Here is a 20,580-nt window from a genome sequence, read left to right as displayed (position 1 = left end):
CTTATGCCTCCTGTTCTCTGGATTTGGGGTGATGCCTTATGTTTCCTGAGTGCACATTCTCTTTGCTGCCTTCCCATTCTTTGTAACCATCAGGTGCATCCCAGCCACTTGGTGTATAGGGAGTTGCTGGAGCAGAAGGGTGAATCCAGTGCTCGTTATGGTGGTGCCAGTCTTCGGGGCACTTCCGGCCCTCCCACACAATCACCCCCTTGTCCCTCATTTGTACCCCACACAAAGGCTCCATTCTCTGGGGGCCCTGAGCTCATCTTTGCCTTATTTCCTCTCCTCCTGTCCCCTCCCTGACCCCAGCTTCTTCTGCACCTTCACAAAGAAGATAGCTCTCCTCACTCGCTGCCATTTCCAGCCCTCTTGCATATCAGAAGCTCCGGCTATCATCCCAGCTCTCCTTAGTTGCTCAGCTCCAGACAGTGCTCCTCACTGTGATCTAAACTTGGAGGCAGCAATGGAAAGCAAGGAGTAACGGTCTCCTTGCGAATGCCAGGGAGATGGGCATCATTCTTCTCTATTTTATTTTTTAGATTATTTTTATGGGTGTGTGTGTGTGTGTTAAGAGTATATATATTGGGCTTGGGAGATGGCTCAGAGGTTAAGAGCACTGACTGCTCTTCCAGAGGTCCTGAGTTCAATTCCCAGCAACCACAAGGTGGTTTACAACCATCTATAATGAGATCTGGTGCCCTCTTCTGGTGTGGAGGAATACATTCAGGCAAAAGGCTGTATACACTCGGGAGGCAGAGGCAGGCGGATCTCTGGGAGTTAGAGACCAGCCTGGTCTACAGAGTGAGTTCCAGAACAGCCTCCAAAGCCACAGAGAAAGCCTGTCTTGAAAAAAAAAAAGTATATATGTGCACCGCATGTATGCAGTACCAACAGAAGCCAAAACAGGGTGTTGGATATTCTGGAACTGCAGTCACCATGTTGATGCTAGGAACAGAACCCAGATCCTCTGCAAGAGAAGCAAGAAGCAAGTGCTTTTAACTGATGAGCTGTATTTCTCTAGTCTCCTACTCCTTTTAAAATTGTGTGTGTGTGTGTGTGTGTGTGTGTGTGTGTGTGTGTGTGTGTGTATGCAAGTGCACCAACCAAATATACAGGTTCACACAGCAGCCAGAACAGAGGGTTGGGTCCCTTGGAGCAGGCAGTTGTGAGTTGCTGGATGTGGGTGCTGGGAACTGAATCTGAGTTCTGAAAGACCTGTAAGCACTTTTTTTTTTTTTTTGGGTTTTTCGAGACAGGGTTTCTCTGTGGTTTTGGAGGCTGTCCTGGCACTCGCTCTGTAGACCAGGCTGGCCTCGAACTCACAGAGATCCGCCTGCCTCTGCCTCCCGAGGGCTGGGATTAAAGGCGTGCGCCACCAGCGCCCGGCTGACCTGTAAGCACTCTTAACTGCTGAGTTATCTATGTCACTCCCCAGGCATCATTTTTCTAATCTCAGGCCCATCTGGAATTTTCTCTCCTTTTCTTTTATAATGAAATAAACACAGGAAACGACTCCTAGCAGAGCTACAAAACCAATTACTAAGGGGAATCAACTAACACAAATGCCTTGGGGAAGAAAGGCAGGGGTATTCATGAAGGACATGATTTACACAGAACATTAGAGCAGATTCCTAGGAGGTGGCAATCGATGGATGAAAACAATGCAGGCTAGGGGTGGTGGCACACCCTTTAATCCCAGCAAGCTGGTTAGAGGCGAGTGGTCTGTGAGCTCTGGGCCAGCTAGTCTGGTCTATATTAGGAATTATAGGCTAGCTAGGGCACTTCAGTGAGACCATGTCTTAAAAAAAATGTTACTTTTAATTATTAAGACCTTAAGACCTGAAGCAACACACCTTTAATCCCATTAAAGAAGAATTTTATAATTTGCATGAAAGCTGGACCTGGTGGTATAGACCTGTAATCTCAGCTACCCCAGAGGCTTGGTACGATTGCTAGTTTTTTTTTTTTTTTTGGTTTTTGGTTTTTTGAGACAGGGTTTCTCTGTGGCTTTGGAGGCTGTCCTGGAACTCACTTGGTAGTCCAGGCTGGTCTCGAACTCACAGAGATCCGCCTGCCTCTGCCTCCCGAGTGCTGGGATTAAAGGCGTGCGCCACCAACGCCCGGCCGCTAGTTGTTTTTTTTTTAAGATTTATTTATTTCTTATGAACACAACACCCTGCCTCCATGTACGTCTACACACCAGCAGAGGGCACCAGATCTCATTACAGATGGTTGTGAGCCACCATGTGGTTGCTGGGAATTGAACTCAGGACACCTGGAAGAGCAGTCAGTGCTCTTAACTTCTGAGCCATCTCTCCAGCCCCCGATTGCTAGTTTTTAGGGGCCTGCCTAGGCTAGTACCAGGCTAGTCTGGGCATCTTATTACCATTCCTGTCTCAAAATAAAATAAATCCATATAACAACTTTTGAGAGTTATGGCTATAGCTTAGTTCAATTCACTGTAATACAGATAATCTATATGAAATGCTAAGCGTGCTCAATAATGTTGGCTTCCTGGGGTGTAGAGATGGCATAGTGATTAAGAACACCTGCTGAGCCTGGCTGTGGTGGTGCATACCTGTAATGCCAGCAGAGGCAGGTGGATCTCAGTGAGTTCGAGGCCAGCCTGGTCTACAGAGCAAGTGCTAGAGTGAGTGCTAGGATAGGCTCCAAAGTTACACAGAGAAACTCTGTTTTGAAAAACAAAACAACAACAAAAAAATGGGCGTTGGTGGTGTATGCTTTTAATCCCAGCACTCAGGAGGCAGAGGCAGGTGGATCTCTGTGAGTTTGAGACCAGCCTGGTCTACAAGAGCTAGTTCAGGACAGCCTCCAAAGCCACAGAGAAACCCTGTCTGGAACACACACACACACACACACACACACACACACACACACACACACACACACACAAAACTTACATTTTTTTCTAGATTACAAAAAAAAAGTTGGCTTTAGGGCCTGGAGATGGTCCAGTGATTGTTGGCACTGGGCAGAGCCTGGCAAACCTGGTGGAGGAAGCGAGGAAGGGATTGCAAGAGCCCAGGGGTCCAGGGCACCACCCACAGAGTCCACTAGGCAGGGCTCATGGCAGTCATGGAGACTGAAGGGACAATCAAGGACCCTGTGTGGGTCTGGGCTGGGTCCTTTGCATTTTCTTTGTGGTTGTATAGCTGAATGGTTTGTGGGGCTCCTGGCAGTGGGAGTTGGGGGTGTTGGTAAATACCAGAACCACACCCTTTCCAGAAACATATGCTCCTCCAGCCAGCCTCAGGCAACTCAGCTCCAGCAGTCACATCATCCCCTGGAGTTGGCGGCTCTTATTTTCCAATCTTCGGGTGCCCACTACTCAGCCCCCAAATAAATACATGGAGACTTATTCTTCGTTTGTTTTTGAGACAGGATTTCTCTTTTTTAGAGGGGGTTTCCAAGACAGGGTTTTTCTGTGGCTTTGGAGGCTGTCCTAGAACTCCCTCTGTAAACCAGGTTAGTGTCAAACTCACAGAGATCCACCTGCCTCTGCCTCCTGAGTACTGGGACTAATGGCATGAGCCACCACCACCCAGTCACATATTTTTTTAAAAACTATTTTTGAAAAAGTTGTTATGCCAGCTAAGGATCTCTGTGAACTCAAGGCCAGTCTGGTCTACATAGTGAGTTCCAGACCAGCCAAACTTGCATAGTGAGACTCTTTTTAGAAAAAAGAAAAGTTGATCTCCAACAGTCTCAGGTCACAGGCAGGCCCTGTGCCCAACAGCCACAAAATGAATTCAATGATATTATTGAAGTTTTTGTTTTGTTTTGTTGTTTTTCTTATAATGCTTTGTCTGGTCATCTTCCTTCCTTCCTTCCTTTTTTTTTTTTTTTTTTTTTTTTTTTTGAGACAGGGTTTCTGTGTGTAGTCCTGGCAGTTCTAGAACTCACTATGTAGACCATGCTAGCCTTGAACTCAGAGATCTGCCTGCTTCTGCCTCTGGAGTGCTGGAATTAAAGGTGAGTGCCACCCCTGCCCAACTGCCCAGCATTTTTTAAAAACCTTTTATCTTTTGCTTATATGTTGTGATTTCTGATTTTGTGTTTTTCTGGGATTTGTGTGTGTGGGAGTGTGTTTCTTGTGTTTTCCCTTTGATTCTTTCTTTTCTGTTTGTTTGTTTTGTGCTATTCTGGCTTGTTTTTATTTTTAGATGCTTGTTTTCTAATGAGAGGAAAAGAAAGGGTGTGGATTTAGGCAAGTAGGAAGGATCTGGGAGGAGTTGGGGAAGGGGAAACCACAATTAGAATATATTGCATGAAAAAAATCTTTTTTTTTTCCAAAACAGGGTTTCTCTGTAGCCCTGGCTGTCCTGGAACTATAGAGACCAGGCTGGCCTGGAATTCAGAGATCCTTCTTCCTCTACCTCCTGAGTGCTAGAATTAGAGTGTATACCACCACTGCCTGGCCAAAAAAAAAAAAAAAAGTGTCTAGATTCAATTAAAAAAAAAAAGTCAGTTTCACAGAGAAAATAGATGTAGGCACTGGGGAAGCAGAGGCAGGAGGCTGACCACAACTCCAAGGCTAAACGGAAATATGTAAGAAGATCAAAAACAAAAACCGAAAAACTACCAAACCAAATCAAAGTCAGAGTTTATGTACAGTGTTCTGTTTGCATTATCAGAACCAGATTGCTTATAGATGGTTGTGAGCCACCTTGTGGTTGCTGGGAATTGAACTCAGGACCTCTGGAAGAGCAGTCAGTGCTCTTAACCTCTGAGCCATCTCTCCAATTTTTCAAAGTCAGAGTTTATACAGGACCATTTTGTGTCCACTACAATTACAGTTGTGGCCTCACTTACTTTTCTTCCTCAGAGCTTGATTGCTTCTACTACAAAGCCCATGGCCTGATTTTTATTTTGTTGGAAAGCATTTTCTTAGTGTTTGTGTTCCCTTCTTTAGGTTGTATCATATTCTACCATGTTTCACATGTTTTTTCAAAGCCTTAGAGGATAGCCCTTCAGACAGCAGTTAGTGATTATGAATAAAGTTTGTACTTAGCAAGTTACTCTGGATGGGGAACCTACATAAGATCAAACTAGACTCCCTTAATATAGGTGACAATGGTATGACTGGGACAATATATGAGGTCACTGGCAGTGGGTCCAAGATCTAACACTAATGCACAAACTGACTTAGTGCAGCCTCTTCTATATGGAGAGATATCTTGCTCAGCCTAGACACAGGGGAGTGGGGGATGAAGAGATGCCTTGGTCCTGCCTCAACAAGATGATGGGGCAGACTTAGTAGACTTCCTGGGGGAGGCCTTGCCCACTCTGAGGAGTAGACGGGAGGAGGGGGAGTGGAGAGAGTGAGTGGAGAGGAGGGAGGGGGAACTGGGATTGGAATGTAAAAAATAAAAAAAAAGTTCATGCCGGGCATTGGTGGCACAAGCCTTTAGTCCCAGCACTCGGATCTCTGTGAGTTCGAGGCCAGCCTGGTCTACAGCTTGAGTTCCAGGACAGGCTCCAAAACAATACAGAGAAACCCTGACTTGCAAACCGCCCCCCCCCAAAAAAAGCTCACTCTGGGTGGCAAGATGGCCCGCAGGATGAGGCCCTTGATACCAGCCTGAGGGCCTAAGTTTGATGCCCAGGATCCACATGGTAGAAGGAGGGAGTCGACTCCCAGAGTCTTCTGACCATCACATATATACTGTGACATGTTTGCCCCACCACCTATAAATTAGTAAAGAATTTACTGTGTAAGAACAATGGATTTATCTCATTTCCTGCAATACCCCCACCAGATGGAATGGCAGGAATAAGTGCCCGGCTTAGTGTAGTGTAGGACTCTCCTTTAACAACAAACACAAGATCTACAATAGGTGCCTTATCACATATGTTCAGTGACTCAAGTCAGCAAAGTCTGAAGATGATGGAGAATGTAAGCAAGCTGAATTTGGAGCTAAGATTATGAAATTGTTGAAACATTAGAAAAATTCTCCTAGTTGTCATTTACTATGAATGTCAAATATTACATTCTTTGTTGTTGGTTTTTTTCCATAAAATTTGTGTGTATGGGTGTTTTGCCTGCATGTGTGTCTGTACCATTTGTGTGTCTGGTGCCTGAGGAGGCCAGAAGAGGGCATCAGACCCCTGGATTACAGATGGTCCTGAGCAGCCATGTGGGGGCTAGGAAGTGGGTCCTCTGGAAGAACAGCCAGTGTCAACTGCTGAGCCATCTCTTCAGTCCCAAATACTACATTCTTGTTCCTGGCACTGCTCTGAACATTTAAGATGTGTTATTTTATAATCCCAACAATAACCATATGAGTTATATTCAGCATTCTTCATTGTACGGCTGGGCAAATAGGGCATACATTTTTAAAAAAGTAATTTCTACACATACAACAATCATAAAACTGGTAAGATGTAGAGCGGAGATCTAAACCTAAGGACTTTAACTCAAGGTCATATTATTTATTCATTTGGATTTCTTTGTGTAGCTTTGGAGTCTGTCCTGGAACTTGCTCTGTAGACCAGGCTGGTCTCGAATTCACAGAGATCTGCCTGCCTCTGCCTCCCGAGTGCTGGGATTAAAGGCATGTGCCCCCACCATCCAGCTCACAATTTTTAAACTATATATCCATATATTGCAGTACTACGGTTTGAACATAGTAACTAGTATTCTACCATTTAGCTATATTACCCAGTCCAACTAAAAAAATAGAAATTTTTAGGTATTTAAAAAATTATTTTGAGGTTAGGAGGTGGTGGTGCACACCTTTAATCCCAGCACTCAGGAGGCAGAGGCAGTCGGATCTCAGAGTTCAAGGCCAGCCTGGTCTACAGTGTGTGTTCCAGGACAGTCAGGGGTATACAGAGAAACTGTCTCAAAAACCAAAACAAGCCGAGCGTTGGTGGCGCACGCCTTTAATCCCAGCACTCGGGAGGCAGAGGCAGGTGGATCTCTGTGAGTTCGAGGCCAGCCTGGTCTACAAAGTGAGTTCCAGGATAGCCTCCAAAGCTACAGAGAAACCCTGTCTCGAAAAACAAAAAAAAACCAGAACAAAACAAAAAACCCAAAACAATTTTTTAAAAAGTGATTTTATGCATGCTTTTGCTTGCATGTATGTATATGCACCTGAGTGTCTGGTTCTCCGGGAAGTCCGAGGAGTGCTGTGGATCTCCTGGAACTGGAGTTAACAAACGATTGTCAGCTGCCATGTGGGTGCAGGGAACCTGGGTCTGCTGGAAGAGCAACAAGGGTTTAACCACTGAGCTGTCCCTTCAGTACCCATTTAAAGAAAGTTTGGAAACAGCATCTTCCTATCTAGCCTAGGCTAATCTGAAACCTCAGTCCCAAATCTTGTGGTTCCTCTTGTGTACGACCATGTCAGCCTTACAATTTCATTTCCACATTGATTTGAAAAATGTGTTCTAACCAGGTGGTGGTGATGATGGTGATGTTTGTCTTTAATCCCAGCACTTGGGAGGCAGAAGCAGGCAGATCTTTGAGGTCGAGGCCAACCTGTCTACAGAGCAAGTTCCAGGACAGCCAGGGCTACACAGAGAAATCCTGTCTCAAAAAGCCAAAAACAACAGCAAAAAGCTTCTACTGTCTCGGTATCTCTGGAACGAGTTATTTCTGGCTTTTAACTACTGCTTGCTTGTTAGCAGTCCACCTTTGGCAAGTTGCTTAATCTCGCTGACCCTGTTCTTTAACACACCTAGGTTTAAATGTCAACTCTGCCACAAGTGTAGTTTTGGGATGTCTTTTGATCTACACCTCATTTTCTTCTGTAAGATAGGATGACCAGTACCTACCTATCTCACCTCACAGAGAGTAAGAACTCATCTAAAGGTCTTAGCACAGTCTCTTGTTCCCCTGAAATGTTATTCCTTCAACGTGTTTATTTTTGTGATAATTAGTTCTCATCTCTAAGGCGCTCAGAAAGAATACTTATGGTTAAGTGCTCTAGAAACACTGACTGTAGGCGGGCTTAACTGCTTCGAGGAAGTAGGAGGAGGTCGCCAGGCCAGCAAGAGAAGCTGGGCCCTGACTTGGCTAGTGCAATCGGGTGGGGTGGGAAACTGTTTCCTCACCGTGAACAGAAAAAGACCAGATCCCAGAGAAGACTCCATGAACACCGTAACTTATCAGTAAATTTAACTAATTGGTAGGATTTTTTTCCCCTGCTGTTATGGTACGGTCAATTAAGGACCGACCAGGAGTAAATTAACACCAGGAGCCCAAGGCCTTTGGCAGAACCAGGCAGGCCACACCCCAGAGAGACAACAAGGCCCAAGCCCCTAAAGCTAGTTTTCCTTAAATTCATGGATTCTGTCGCGATGAAACACCACCCACCCAAACGCAGAGCCCAGCACCATTCCCAGTCTCCATCTTTAGACGTGAAAGAATGAGAGCTGGCCAAAGGAGAATCCCGGTTTTTGAGAGACTAGGTGGTACGGCGGCTGCCTGGGGACCAAAACGTCTCCAAGGTAAAGTTGCAGCCTGAAGCGATTTTTTGACCCCCGACACTTAATGGGCTGTCGAAGACCCGGATGTGTCTGGGACTGGCCGAGGTACCCATTAACGCGCCCCCGCTAGACCATCCCCCTTCTCCATATATAATTGGGTCCTCTCGACGCCAATCACTACTTCTCCAGCCACCCACTCCTCAAGGGTGGGGTGAAGTCTCGGTATCCCGCTTTCTATTGGTAGGAGCAAGAGGAGGAGGGCGGGCAGCCGGCTAAAGTCCTCCAATGGGCGTCGTGGCGTGTGGTTAAGGCGGAGTCGAGGCGCTTGGCAGCTGCCCAATCAGCGTCCTTGTTTGTGTGGTGCCGCCGCCGCCGGTGCAGCCGCCGCCGCCGCTGCTGCCCCTGTCTGTACCGCAGTGTCTGCTCCGCCCGCCCGCCCTCCCCGACCCGGCCCGCCCCCTCCCCCACCCCCGTTCCTGGACCCGCCGGTGGGCTCTGGATCCCACTGTGCCGCCGCCGCCTCTGTTTTCGACGCCTTCGCCGCCGCCTGAGGAGGCGACCTAGTCGGGAGTTCCGCCGCCGCTGCCAGGTGAGGAGCTCTGGCCTAGGCCAGCCTGGACGCCAGCCCGCCCGGGGGCGGTGAGGAGCGACGGAGGGAGCGAGGCTGCGAGGAAGCAGCGGTGGGGGAAGGGAAAGGTGGAGGGCGGGGGGAGGGGAAGCGCCCGCGAGCCGACGCCCGCCCGCGCGCCCCCGCCTGGCGTCCCCTCCCCCAGCCCGGCCCGCGCGCCCCCGCCTCGCGCTCCCCTTCACCTCTTCCCCTCCCCCTCCGCGCGCGCGCCCGGGTCTTTCACTTAGGCCTCGCGCGACCCGGCTGCTGTCCCTTCGTGTCTCCTTTTTTACTCGTCCTCCCCTCCCTCGCTCCCCGGCTCCCTCGCCATCCCCCTTTTCACTCCGTACCTCATGCCCGCCATGCTCCCCTCTTTTCCACCCGAGCGTCTTTCCCTCCGTGTTTGTAACTCTCCACCCCCCAGTGGTGCCCTCAGGGTGCGGGGGCCGCTCCCAGCGCTGTCTTGTGTTTGGCGGCGGGTAGGACGAAAGGGGGAATCCTTGAGGGTGAAGGGAACACAGGAGAATTGATCTTTATGTGGGGGAAAGGATCAGGAGTGCAGAACCTTAGCCCTTTATTTCTTCGTCCACCGTTCCCCTGCCCTCCGTAAGAAAAGGGAATTGTCTTGACTTGTGTGGGTTACTTACCTCGTAGAGCAACTAAACTGTCCATTTTCTCAGCTGGGCTTCTTGGACACAACTGGATTTGTTACCCAGTTCCGTTCCTAAGAGTTGATGGAACTAGAACTTACCTTTCCCGACCAAACCAGAACTTTGCGCCTCCTTGGCCTCAGTTTCTGAAGAAGCTCGTCACTCCTGTAACGCAGACAGAGATTTAGTGTTAACCGCTGTCCCAGGCCAGCTTCCCCACTTTATAAAGGTGTGGTGCTCTCTTTGAGTTCATCCCCGGCTCTGAATTCCCTCCAGACATGAGATGTTAGCTCCCAAGGACCGGCGCTGAGGTGGAGATGGAGGGTAGCTCGTGGATGCTGGAGTTAACAGTGTTTCTCTGTTCTCTTCTGGAGAGTGAGGTTGCTCTGAGACGCAGTTTTCTCATCTGGTAAATGATTACTTGAAGGGCTTTTGTGTGCGAGTTGGAGGTGGGAATAATAGAAATTAAAACCTGTTTTAGCAAAGAGGCAGTGTTTCCATGCCAGTGTGCAAAAGATTTGAATTCGTGCTTGATGCTGGAGTAAAAGTAGGTTTTACAAACCGTGTGGATTGGAGAAGAGTACTTTTATGACATTTTCTTTTCCAGAAATTTGTAATTTGGATAGCAAGGGATGAATGTGGTACAAAGTGGAAAGCAATGGTCTCCTCCCGTCTGCCCTTCAACCATCCAGTGTCCCTCCCACAACACATGGTGATGTTCTTTTTGGCATGTATATAGTGTCACTCGCTCCTGGCCGCCCCGAGCCAGCCTGTATATAGTGTCTATATGTAGTTGGAGCTTATCCTGTTTCAGAATTGAGTGATTTCTATATTGCTCTTTCTTTGGTACATGGACTTAAATTCTTCCTTGAATAACCACTGTGATTTATATTTTTGGTGCGGGAGAAGTGTTGGTAAGAATTGTCCCAGGAGCTCAGAGGATAAGAGTACTGGCTGCTTTTTCCAGAGGACCCAATTTCCAGCACCCACATGACTGTCTTAACTTCAGTTCCAGAGTATCTGACACGCTAAAGGAGTGAGAGAGACAGAGAATATTGTCCTAGAGAGTAACAACTTCTGGTGATAGTGAAGATAGTGGTATGGAGGGGTTAAGCTCATTTTGAGGGAAGGCTTCTATCTGTTGCCAGTGTAACTGTTGGTCCACCACAAATGCTGGGCTGGGTCAGGCATAGACTTGTCTTGGGCTTGTAAGAAGATAAGTTTATATAAATAGTTCATGGTTGTGACTATTGGTCTGGTATGACTGGTGACAGACTTTTCAGTCAGGTAGTAATGAAAGTCATCATGGAAAGAGGTAAGTATTAATCAACAGGAATCAGAAAGCTGGACCTGTGGGTTGAATGACCTAGTTTGAGAAAAGATGAGGTTTATAGACGTTTATGCTACCTATTCTTTAGTTTAGAACATTTTTAATGAGATGAGTGATTTGTGCTTGACAGCAGCATCCATCTTTATGGCACTGTGGTGTGCTTCCTCTGACTATGTCATGTCTGTTCACTTCCTGTTTAGATATTTTCTCAACAGGGTCTGAATAGAAGCTGCATAAAAACTTGTCTTAGAAAGAAAGTTATCCTGGATCCCTGAATAGCCCTTAAAAAATAAGTCCTGGAAGTAACTTTTTAATCATTTATTTGTATATATTTTGTGTGCATTGGTGTTTTGCCTGCATGTGTCTGTGTGAGGGTGTGGATCCTGGAGTTACAGAAAGTTGTGAGCTGCTATGTGTGCTGGGAAGAGCCCTCTGGAAGAGCAGTCAATGGTCTTAACTTCTGAGCCGTCTCTCCAGCCACTCATGGCAGTAACTTAAACTGTGTTTAAGGGCCACAGGGAGAGAGATGTGTGAGGAATTTTTTTCTGATCCTTGCAGCTCTAAACTTTCTAACATCTGTGTTCCCTGGGTTTATGACTGTAATCCCAACCCCTAGGAAACAGAGAGGACTGTGACAATTTGAGGCAGAATGGAGTACAAAGTAAGTTCACGGTAGTTCGGGATAGCTAGAGCTACTGAGTTAAGACCCTTTCTTTTCTTTCTTTTTTTCTGAAGTAGGGTTTCTGAACTCATCTCTGTAGATGAGGCTGGCCTGGAACTCACAGAGATCTGCCTGCCTCTGCTTCCCATGTGCTGGGATTAAAGGCGTGTGCCACCACTGCCTGACTAATACCCTTTCTTAAAAGTAGTTCAGGCCTTTTATCCTGAGCAAGGGATCAGGAGTTCAAGGTTATCCCCTGTTTCTATCAAATTGGAGACTTTGAGCTCCACCCCCCAAAATAAGGTCTGCATATGCTTTCTGAGTGCTGGGATTAAAAGCCTATGTCATCATGCCTGGCCATTTTTTTTTTCCTGTGGTATGAAATGTTCAAATTCAAGATATAAAAGAGTCATAGTAATTGTACATCTTTGATATATGAACTTTTGGGACATATGTTTTGTTTTTCCAGATAGTGTTTCTCTGTAGCTTTGGAGCCTGTCTTGGATATTACTCTATAGATCAGGGCTGGCCTCGAAATCACAGAGATCCACCTGCCTCTGCCTCCCAAGTGCTGGGATTAAAGGCATGTGCCACCAATGTCCAAGAAACCCCATCTTGAAAATACAAGAACATAAACAGAAAAAGACTGTGTAGGGAAGAGTAAAATTCATAATCTTCCAAAATGGATGGGACATGAGAAGAATTTGTATTCGGCATCAGGAATAATAAATTCTTAGTGTAATTGTGAGGGATTGCAAGTGTTAACTGGAGGGCTTATTATAGTGAACCTTTTGAGAATATACAGATGTAGAATTGTGGAAGAAGGGAATAGACTAGTAAGTGACAAAGTGATAATACTGAAGAATAAGTGTAGAGCTTTTTTTCTTAGACGAGATTTCAGAGGACCACTTGTATCTGCCTCAGCCTCCCGAATTCTGGGACTATAGGCATGCTTTTTTCCCCCCTTCTTTCTTTTTTGAAGGTATTTGGGGTAGAACTCAGGCCTGTCCCATGTTAGAGCCTACAACTGAGCTAAATCTCTAGCCTCTTACACTGTTCATCTATATGTATTTTTTATTTTTTGGTTTCTCAAGACAGGGTTTCTCTGTGTAGCTTTGGAGCCTATCCTGGAACTTGGTAGATCAGGCTGGCCTCAAATTAACTGATCTGCCTTTCTCTGCCTCCCTAGTGCTGGGATCAAAGGTGTGCATCACCACCTCTCAGCCTGTTTATCTTCTTTGCATAAACTATGGTTTGTTTATGACTTGCCACATAGTTCAGGATGACCTGTAATTCCTGATCTTCCTGCCTCAGCCTCCCAAGTGCTAAGATAAAACATTGCTGGTTTTCTACACTGAGATAATACAGCTGATTGCACATCTCTTTCAAATAATTGCTTCAATGTCATGTTTTCTTTTTATATGTGTGGGTGTCTTGCCTGCACAAATGTCTGTGTATCATTTATATGCCTGGTGCCCTTGGAGGCCAGAAGAGAGTGTCAGACCCCCCCGGAACTGGAGTTAGACAGTTGTTAGCTGCCATGTGAGTGCTAGGAATTGATAGCTTTTTTTTTTTTTTTTTTTTTTTTGGTTTTTCGTGACAGGGTTTCTCTGTGGCTTTGGAGGCTGTCCTGGAACTAGCTCTTGTAGACCAGGCTGGTCTCTGAACTCACAGAGATCCGCCTGAGTGCTAGGAATTGAACCTGGGCCCCATGCAACAAGCAGCCAGTGTTTGCAACCACTGAGCCATTTCTCTAGTCCCTTGTTTTATTTATTATTTTTGAGGCAAGCTTTCACTCTGTAACCCAAATTCACTATGTTGCCTGAGGTAGCCTTGAACTTACGATCCTATGGCTTCAGCCTCTGAGGTACTGGTATTACAGGCATGTGCCTGACTAAATGTCATCTTTTCAGTGAGGCCTATTTCAATTATTCTTATTTTTACCTTTTATTTTATGTATTTAAGTGTTTCGTCTCTTGTGTATTATTGTGAACTATGTGTACCTGATGTCTGTGGAGGCCAGACAAAGCCGTTGGGTCCCCCAAAACTAGAGTTAACAGTTAGGAGCCACAATGTAGGTGATAGGAACTGAATGCAGGTCCCCTGGAAGAACAGCCAGTGCTCATAAGTTTTGAGTTCTGTCTCTCAAACGCCTTTACTTACTGAGCCATCTCACTAGCCCATTCATTTATTTATTCGTTCTTTCATTCATTCTTGACAGGGTCTTAGCTCTCTTGGACTGGCCTTAAACTTATGGAATTGAGGATGTCCTTGGAGTTCTGATTCTCTTGACTCTATCTTGCAAATGCTGAGCTAAAATTATAGACATGCACCACCACATCAAGTTTTTCTAACTTTTGTTTGTTTGGTTTTTTTCAAGACAGGGTTTCTCTGTTCAGGATAGCTAGAGCTACTGGATTAAGACCCTTTCTTTTCTTTCTTTTTTTCCAAAATAGGGTTTCTCTGTGTAACAGCCTTAGCTATACTGGAACTTGCTCTGTAGACCAGGCTATCCTTGAACTCACAGAGATTGCTTGTCTTTGCATCTCAATTGCTGGGCTTAAAAAATTGTGCCACCATGCCCAACCTAAATATTTGTTGATCAAATTGGAATAATAAAACCTCTCTTCTTAACTAAATATAAACTTCATTTACAACAAAGCATGAAATTTCATAAATATGGAATTGCAAAATGTTTTCAAATTTTATTTTTAAAAAATGTTTATTTGTGCACCTGTGATATGCATGCAATGCCCAGAAAGACTAGAAGAGATCGTTGGATTCCGCTGGAAGGAGAGTTACAGAGTGGTTGCACAATGCCAGATGTGCGTACTGGTAACTGAATTCAGTCCTCTGGAAGAGCTGTACATGCATGTAGCCATTGAGTCATCTCTAGCTCTTGTAAAATGTTTTATAAACTTAAAGAATTAATATAGTGACAAAATGATTGCCTTCCCATTGAAATAAGTGGTTTAATCACTAAGAAAACTATTATTTATTCATATATATCATCACATCCCACCTAAAGCTATCCATATCCTGTTATTCCAAATACAATACTCCCATCAACATTATTTCCCTTTTGTAAATCATCTAAGCCAGAAATGTGAGCATCATTGTCACTTCCTTTTTTTTTTTTTTTTTTTTTGGTTTTTCGAGACAGGGTTTCTCTGTGGCTTTGGAGGCTGTCCTGGAACTCACTTTGTAGACCAGGCTGGCCTCGAACTCACAGAGATCCGCCTGCCTCTGCCTCCCGAGTGCTGGGATTAAAGGCGTGCGCCACCAACGCCCGGCGCTTTAGCCTCTTAAATGCCAGGATTGTTTAGTTTACATGTGCCCATTACTTTTATTTGTTGTTTTGTGTTTATTTCTCTATCTTTGGTTTCTTTTGAATCTTCACTGCTGGTTCACTAATTCATGTCCATCTGGCCATGCCCATCATCTGATATAGAATATTGTCACAAAGTCTTTGGTTTATGTGTGGATTTTTTTTTTTTTGAGCAGGTTTTTGAGGCATGGTTTTTCTGTGTAGACCTGGCTGTTCTGGAACTCAGATCTGCCTGCCTCTGCCTCTTCAGTGCTGGGATTAAAGGAATGAGTGTATCCACCTGTTGTCTGTCTTTTGCAAGCCCCACTGTTGTTTGTTTTTGAGACAGTCTTAACTGTGTAGCTTTGGGCCTAGAACACCTAGATATCCACCTGTCCCTGTCTCCCAAGTGTTAGGACTAAAGTCATGTACCACCATGTCTGGCCTGTTTGTGTGTGTGTGTGTGGTTGTTGGTTTTTTTGTTTGTTTGTTTGTTTTTATTTTTTGAGACAGGATTTCTGTGTAACAGCCCTGCCCTGGTTGTCCTGGAACTCACTTTGTAGCTCAGGCTGGCCTCTAACTCACAGAGATCTGCTTGCCTCTGCCTCCGGAGTGAGTGCTGGGATTAAAGGTGTGTGCCACTACTGCCGGGCAAAATTTAAATGTATTTGATCTCACTATACTTTATAGTCTCTCAGTACTCTGTTAGTATCCTAAACGCAAAATACAGTGACTGTAAAGAAGTGGTTAAAGTATTGGCAGCATTTACAGAGCACCTGAGTTTAATTGTCAGAACTCTTTTTTTTTTTTTTTTTTTGAGACATGGGTTCTCTCTGTGGCTTTGGAGGCTGTCCTGGAACTCACTCTGTAGACCAGGCTGGTCTCGAACTCACAGAGATCCTCCTGCCTCTGCCTCCCAAGTGCTGGGATTAAAGGCGTGCGCCACCAACGCCCGGCAATTGTCAACTCTTAAGGTGGTTCAGCACTGTCTGTAACTACAGTCTCAGGGTATCTGATGCCCTCTTTTGGTTTCTATGGGCACTGCATGCACAGGGAGCACAGAAGTTCATGTCCACAAAACATCCATATACATAAAATAATAAAATACAAAAATTAAAAAGCAATGTATCTTCAGTGCCTAAAATACTGTTTTCTAAAAGGATACTCAGGAACATTTGTTGCATAAATGAACATCTCTGTAGGTTTAGAACATGCTACATAAATTTAGAACATGCCCCTTCTAAAAGTGGAATATTGGTTCATCTACAATCTGTATGATCTTAGTTGAGTCACTTGATAACTTTAAGTCTTAATCTCTTCTCTTCCTTTCCCTTCCCTCCCTCCCTTCACTCCCCCCCCCCTCTTTTTCCAAGACAGGGTTTCTCTGTACCTTTAGAGGCTGTCTTGGAGTCTTGGAACTCACTCTGTAGACCGGACTGGCCTCAAACTCACAGAGGTCTGCCTGCCTCTGCCTCCCGAGTGTTGGAATTAAAGGCGTGCACCACCACCACTCAGCTAAGCCTTAATTTCTTAAATTTAGAAATTACTTTGTCTATTTTACTAAGTTTCTGTGTTAATAAAAAAGATTATGCATGTAGAGTTGTTTTGTAAACTATAACTATTTTTAGTTATATGTGTATGGTGATGGAGAAATGACTTAGCAGTTAAGAGCATTTGCTGCTCTTCCAGAGGGCCTGTGTTTGGTTCTCAGCACCTGTATTAGGTGTCTTATCATCTATAATTCAACACCAGGGGATCTGACACCTTCTTCTGACCTCTGCATATATGTGCATAAACACACATACAAACATCTTTGTTGAGAGAGAGAGAGAGAGAGAGAGAGAGAGAGAGAGAGAGAGAGAGAGAGAGAGAGAGAGAATATGTCTGTGTCTCTGTCTGCTTGTCTGCATGGGTACAGGTACCTGTGGAGGCCAGAGATGTCAAATCTCTCTGTAGCTGGAATTACAGGCACTTGTAAACTGCCTGATAGAAGTATTAGGAATCAAACTCAGGTAAGAGCAATATGAGCTGAGCCATCTCTCCAGCCTTACTTAGAACTTTTTTTGGGGGGGGGGAGCAGTTAGACAGAGTTTCTCTGTATAGGCCTGGCTGTCCCGGAACTCTCTGTAGACCAGACTGACCTCAAACTCAACAGGGATCTGCCTCCTGAGTACTGGGATTAAAGGTGTACAGTACCAAGCCTGGTATTACTTAGAACTTTTGAGTCCTTTTTTTTGTTATACATATTAAAGGTACCTTTGTGTTTGTGTATCTAGTGTATGTGTTGGTGCAGGTCTGCACATGTGTATGGTGTGGGTATGTATAACCCAGAGATCTACATTGACTGTCTTTCTCTATTGCTCTTCATGTTTTTTTCTGTTAAAAAATTTAATTAAAATTTAAAAATTTATCTCTCTTCCTGTTCCTTCCCCCCACCTCCTTTCTTTCTTTTTCTTTCTTTCTTTTTTTTTTTTCTGGTTTTTCGAGACAGGGTTTCTCTGTGGCTTTGGAGGCTGTCCTGGAACTCGCTCGGTAGACCAGGCTGGCCTCGAACTCACAGAGATCCACCTGCCTCTGCCTCCGGAGTGCTGGGATTAAAGGCGTGCGCCACCAACGCCTGGCTCCCCCCACCTCCTTTCTACCCCTTTTCCCATCCACTCCTCAGAAAGGCCTCCCTGCTCTTCATGATTTTGAGATAGGGTCTCTCATTGAACCTGCCTGGCCGATCTCCAGGGATCCCATCTATCTGTCTCACATCTTTGTTCTATGTTTCTCCCAGCCTTTCACCACCATTACTACCACGGCTAGAGTTACATATTTATATGGCAACTTCTGACCCAACTTTTAAGTTGGTGCTGTGGATCTGAACACTGGTCTTCATGTGTGTATAGTGGATGCTTAATGGTCTGTCTCTCCCCACCCCCAAAGAGAAATCCCCCTTTTTCCATGGGAATGTAGCTCAGTTAATAGAATGCTTATGTGGTGTGTTGACTAGTTTTATGTCAACTTGACACAAGCTAAAATATCTGAGAGGAGGGAACCTTGTTTGAGGAGATGCCTCCATAAGATTGGGCTGCTTACAAGCCTGTAAAACGTTTTCTTAATTAGTAATTGGTGGAGGAGGGCCCAGCTCATTGTGGGTGGTACCCCCTCTGGTTCTGTAAGAAAGCAGGTTGAGCATGCCACGAGGAGTAAGCCCGTAAGCAATAGTCCTATTTGAGTTTCTGCCCTGACTTCAATGATGAACAGTAATGTTGGAAATATAAGCCAAATAAATCCTTTTCTCTTCAACTTACTTTTGGTCATGGAGTTTCATCACAGCAATAGTAACCCTAACTAGGACAGATACTGGTACCAGGATGGTGGAGTGTTGCTGTCGAAGACCATGTGTTTTTGGAAGGACTGTGGAAGGACTTTGGAATGACTTTGGAACTTTGGCTTAAAAAAGCCATTGAGTGTTCAAAGCTTGGTGAGTTGTTCTGTGGGAGCTTGGGAGATATGAATGTTGAGAGAAATAAATGTAGTGGATGAACACCTGGCTTGGACATTTTAGAGGGAAGCAAAGGCTCTATCTGCCAAGTTATTTCTGTGAAGACTTTGTCTCTGGTCAGCAGCTGAAGACTCAGCTCTGATTAACAAGAGATCAGCATCGTTTAAGTAAAACTTGTGTTACTGGGACAATTAATGCCAGTCAGCTGGGGCTGAGACATCAACAGCGATTAAGAAGAGACCAACTTGGAAGTGTCTCCTTAGAACACAAGCTGTGTTTCAGAGGCGGCCAAGGTTGTAACTCACCTGGCAGTGGAGCTTGGTACTGTAAGAGTTACCCAGGTGGTACTGGTTTTGAAAACATAGACAGGTCATGGAGAACAGCTGAGGCTTGGCCCTGTGTGAGGCCAGGAAAGACCAGGTAAAATTTTCAGTAGCAGTCAAAGGCCCAGGATTGAAGGGATCATGTAGAGAATTTGAGATTTGGCATCATGAAAAGAGCCCAGGAGAGGCTATTGGTGAAAGTGCAGCCCATTTACTGTAAAAAAAAAAAAAAACCCAGCATTTTAGAGATGGCAGTACCACTGAATGGCTACCAAGAAAAGTGTCAGTGGTGGAGTGGAGCCTACCTGAGCTTCGAAGACAAAAGTTGTGTGTGCATCAGAGGGCAGGCAGAGCCTGGCGAGAATTTAAACTTTTAAAAAAGAGATTTAGAGATTTTGTAGTTTTACAGAGTCTCAGTCTGTCTGTCTCCCTCCCTCCCTCCCTCCTCCCTCTCTCCCCCTCTCCCCCTCTCCCCTAGTTGTCCTGGATTCTATAATAGAGCAGGCTGAGCAGGCCAGTAAGCAGCACCCCTCCATGGCCTCTGCACTAGCTCCTGCCTCCAGGTTCCTACCCTTTTTGAGTACCTGCCCTGACTTTTTTCAATGATGAACTGTGAAGTGTAAATCAAATACATCCTTTCCTCCTCAACTTGCTTTTGGCCATGCATTTTATCATAGTAATAGTAAACCTTAGGGCATCTAGCATGCATGAAGCTCTGGGTTCAATCCCCCCTATAGTGAGTGCACTTTATCAATGGAGCTGTCTCATCTCCCCATCCCTGATTCTTCCATGATTTTGTAATTTTTAAATAGGTGTCAATCTGGCCTCCACCTGTGCATATGTACTCTACTCTATAGTTTCAAAAAATAAAAGATGAATCCCATGCTGGCTGAGGATAACACTGAACTTCTGATCCTCTTGCCTCTACTTTACTTACAGAACCTTGGAATTTGCCACTTCTGCTGAGCTGGGGATGGAACCTAAACTTTTGTACGTGCTAGGCAAGTGTTCTATCATCTGACCTATATCCATAGCCCTTGGCTATGACATAATTTTACCTTTCTCCAGACCTATTGTTTGGAATGATATGAAATAAAGTTTGCATAGAAGAGCTACATGTGATTTCTTAATACACAATGCCATTATCACTAGTAACAATATTAAATACAAATGAAAGTTAAACTTTGATATAAAAAGAAAATGAGGCCAGGCCTTTACTCCCAGCACTTAGGGAGGCAGAGGCAGGTGGATCTCTGTGAGTTCAAGGTCATCTAGGACTAAAAGAGCATTTCAGGACAGCCAAGGCTACACAGAGAAACCCTGTCTTGAAAAAAATAAAAAGAAGAGCCAGGCGGTGGTGGCGCAAGCCTTTAATCCCAGCACTCGAGAGGCAGAGGATCTCTGTGAGTTCGAGGCCAGCCTGGTCTACAGAGCGAGTTCCAGGACAGCCTCCAAAGCCACAGAGAAACCCTGTCTTGAAAAACCAAAATAAATAAATAGATAAAAAGAAAATGAGGTAGCAAAAAGGAATCTTAGCAGAGTTATTTTGGATATAAAAAGCGGTAAACAGGGCTGGAGATGTAGGATTGAAATACAAAGCATATGTAAAATGTAATTTATTTTTAAAGACTTAATTTAATTATTATGTGTACATTGTTCTGCCTGCATTTATACTGCAGACCAAATGAGGGCATCAGATCTCATTATAGATGGATGTAAGTTACCATGTGGTTGCTGGATTTTGAACACAGGACCTGT

At 45.0% G+C, this 20,580-nt stretch overlaps 1 protein-coding gene across 2 annotated transcripts in view; it reads left to right on the top strand.

The window, feature by feature from the left end:
• Nucleotides 1-8,899: 8,899 nt before the first annotated feature.
• Gatad2b (GATA zinc finger domain containing 2B) overlaps nucleotides 8,900-20,580 on the top strand; it is a 63,204-nt gene continuing 51,523 nt past the window's right edge. For both annotated transcript variants that reach the window (XM_013120671.3, XM_005080221.4), the window contains exon 1: nucleotides 8,900-9,043. The gene's annotated coding sequence lies outside the window, so the exon portion shown is untranslated. The remainder of the gene's footprint in view (nucleotides 9,044-20,580) is intronic.

This window comes from Mesocricetus auratus, unplaced genomic scaffold, assembly GCF_017639785.1.
Source record: "Mesocricetus auratus isolate SY011 unplaced genomic scaffold, BCM_Maur_2.0 Super-Scaffold_100009, whole genome shotgun sequence".
Lineage (NCBI taxonomy): Eukaryota > Metazoa > Chordata > Mammalia > Rodentia > Cricetidae > Mesocricetus > Mesocricetus auratus.
The sequence above is the reverse complement of the archived record's forward strand: the minus strand, read 5'-3'. Positions and strand labels throughout refer to the sequence as shown.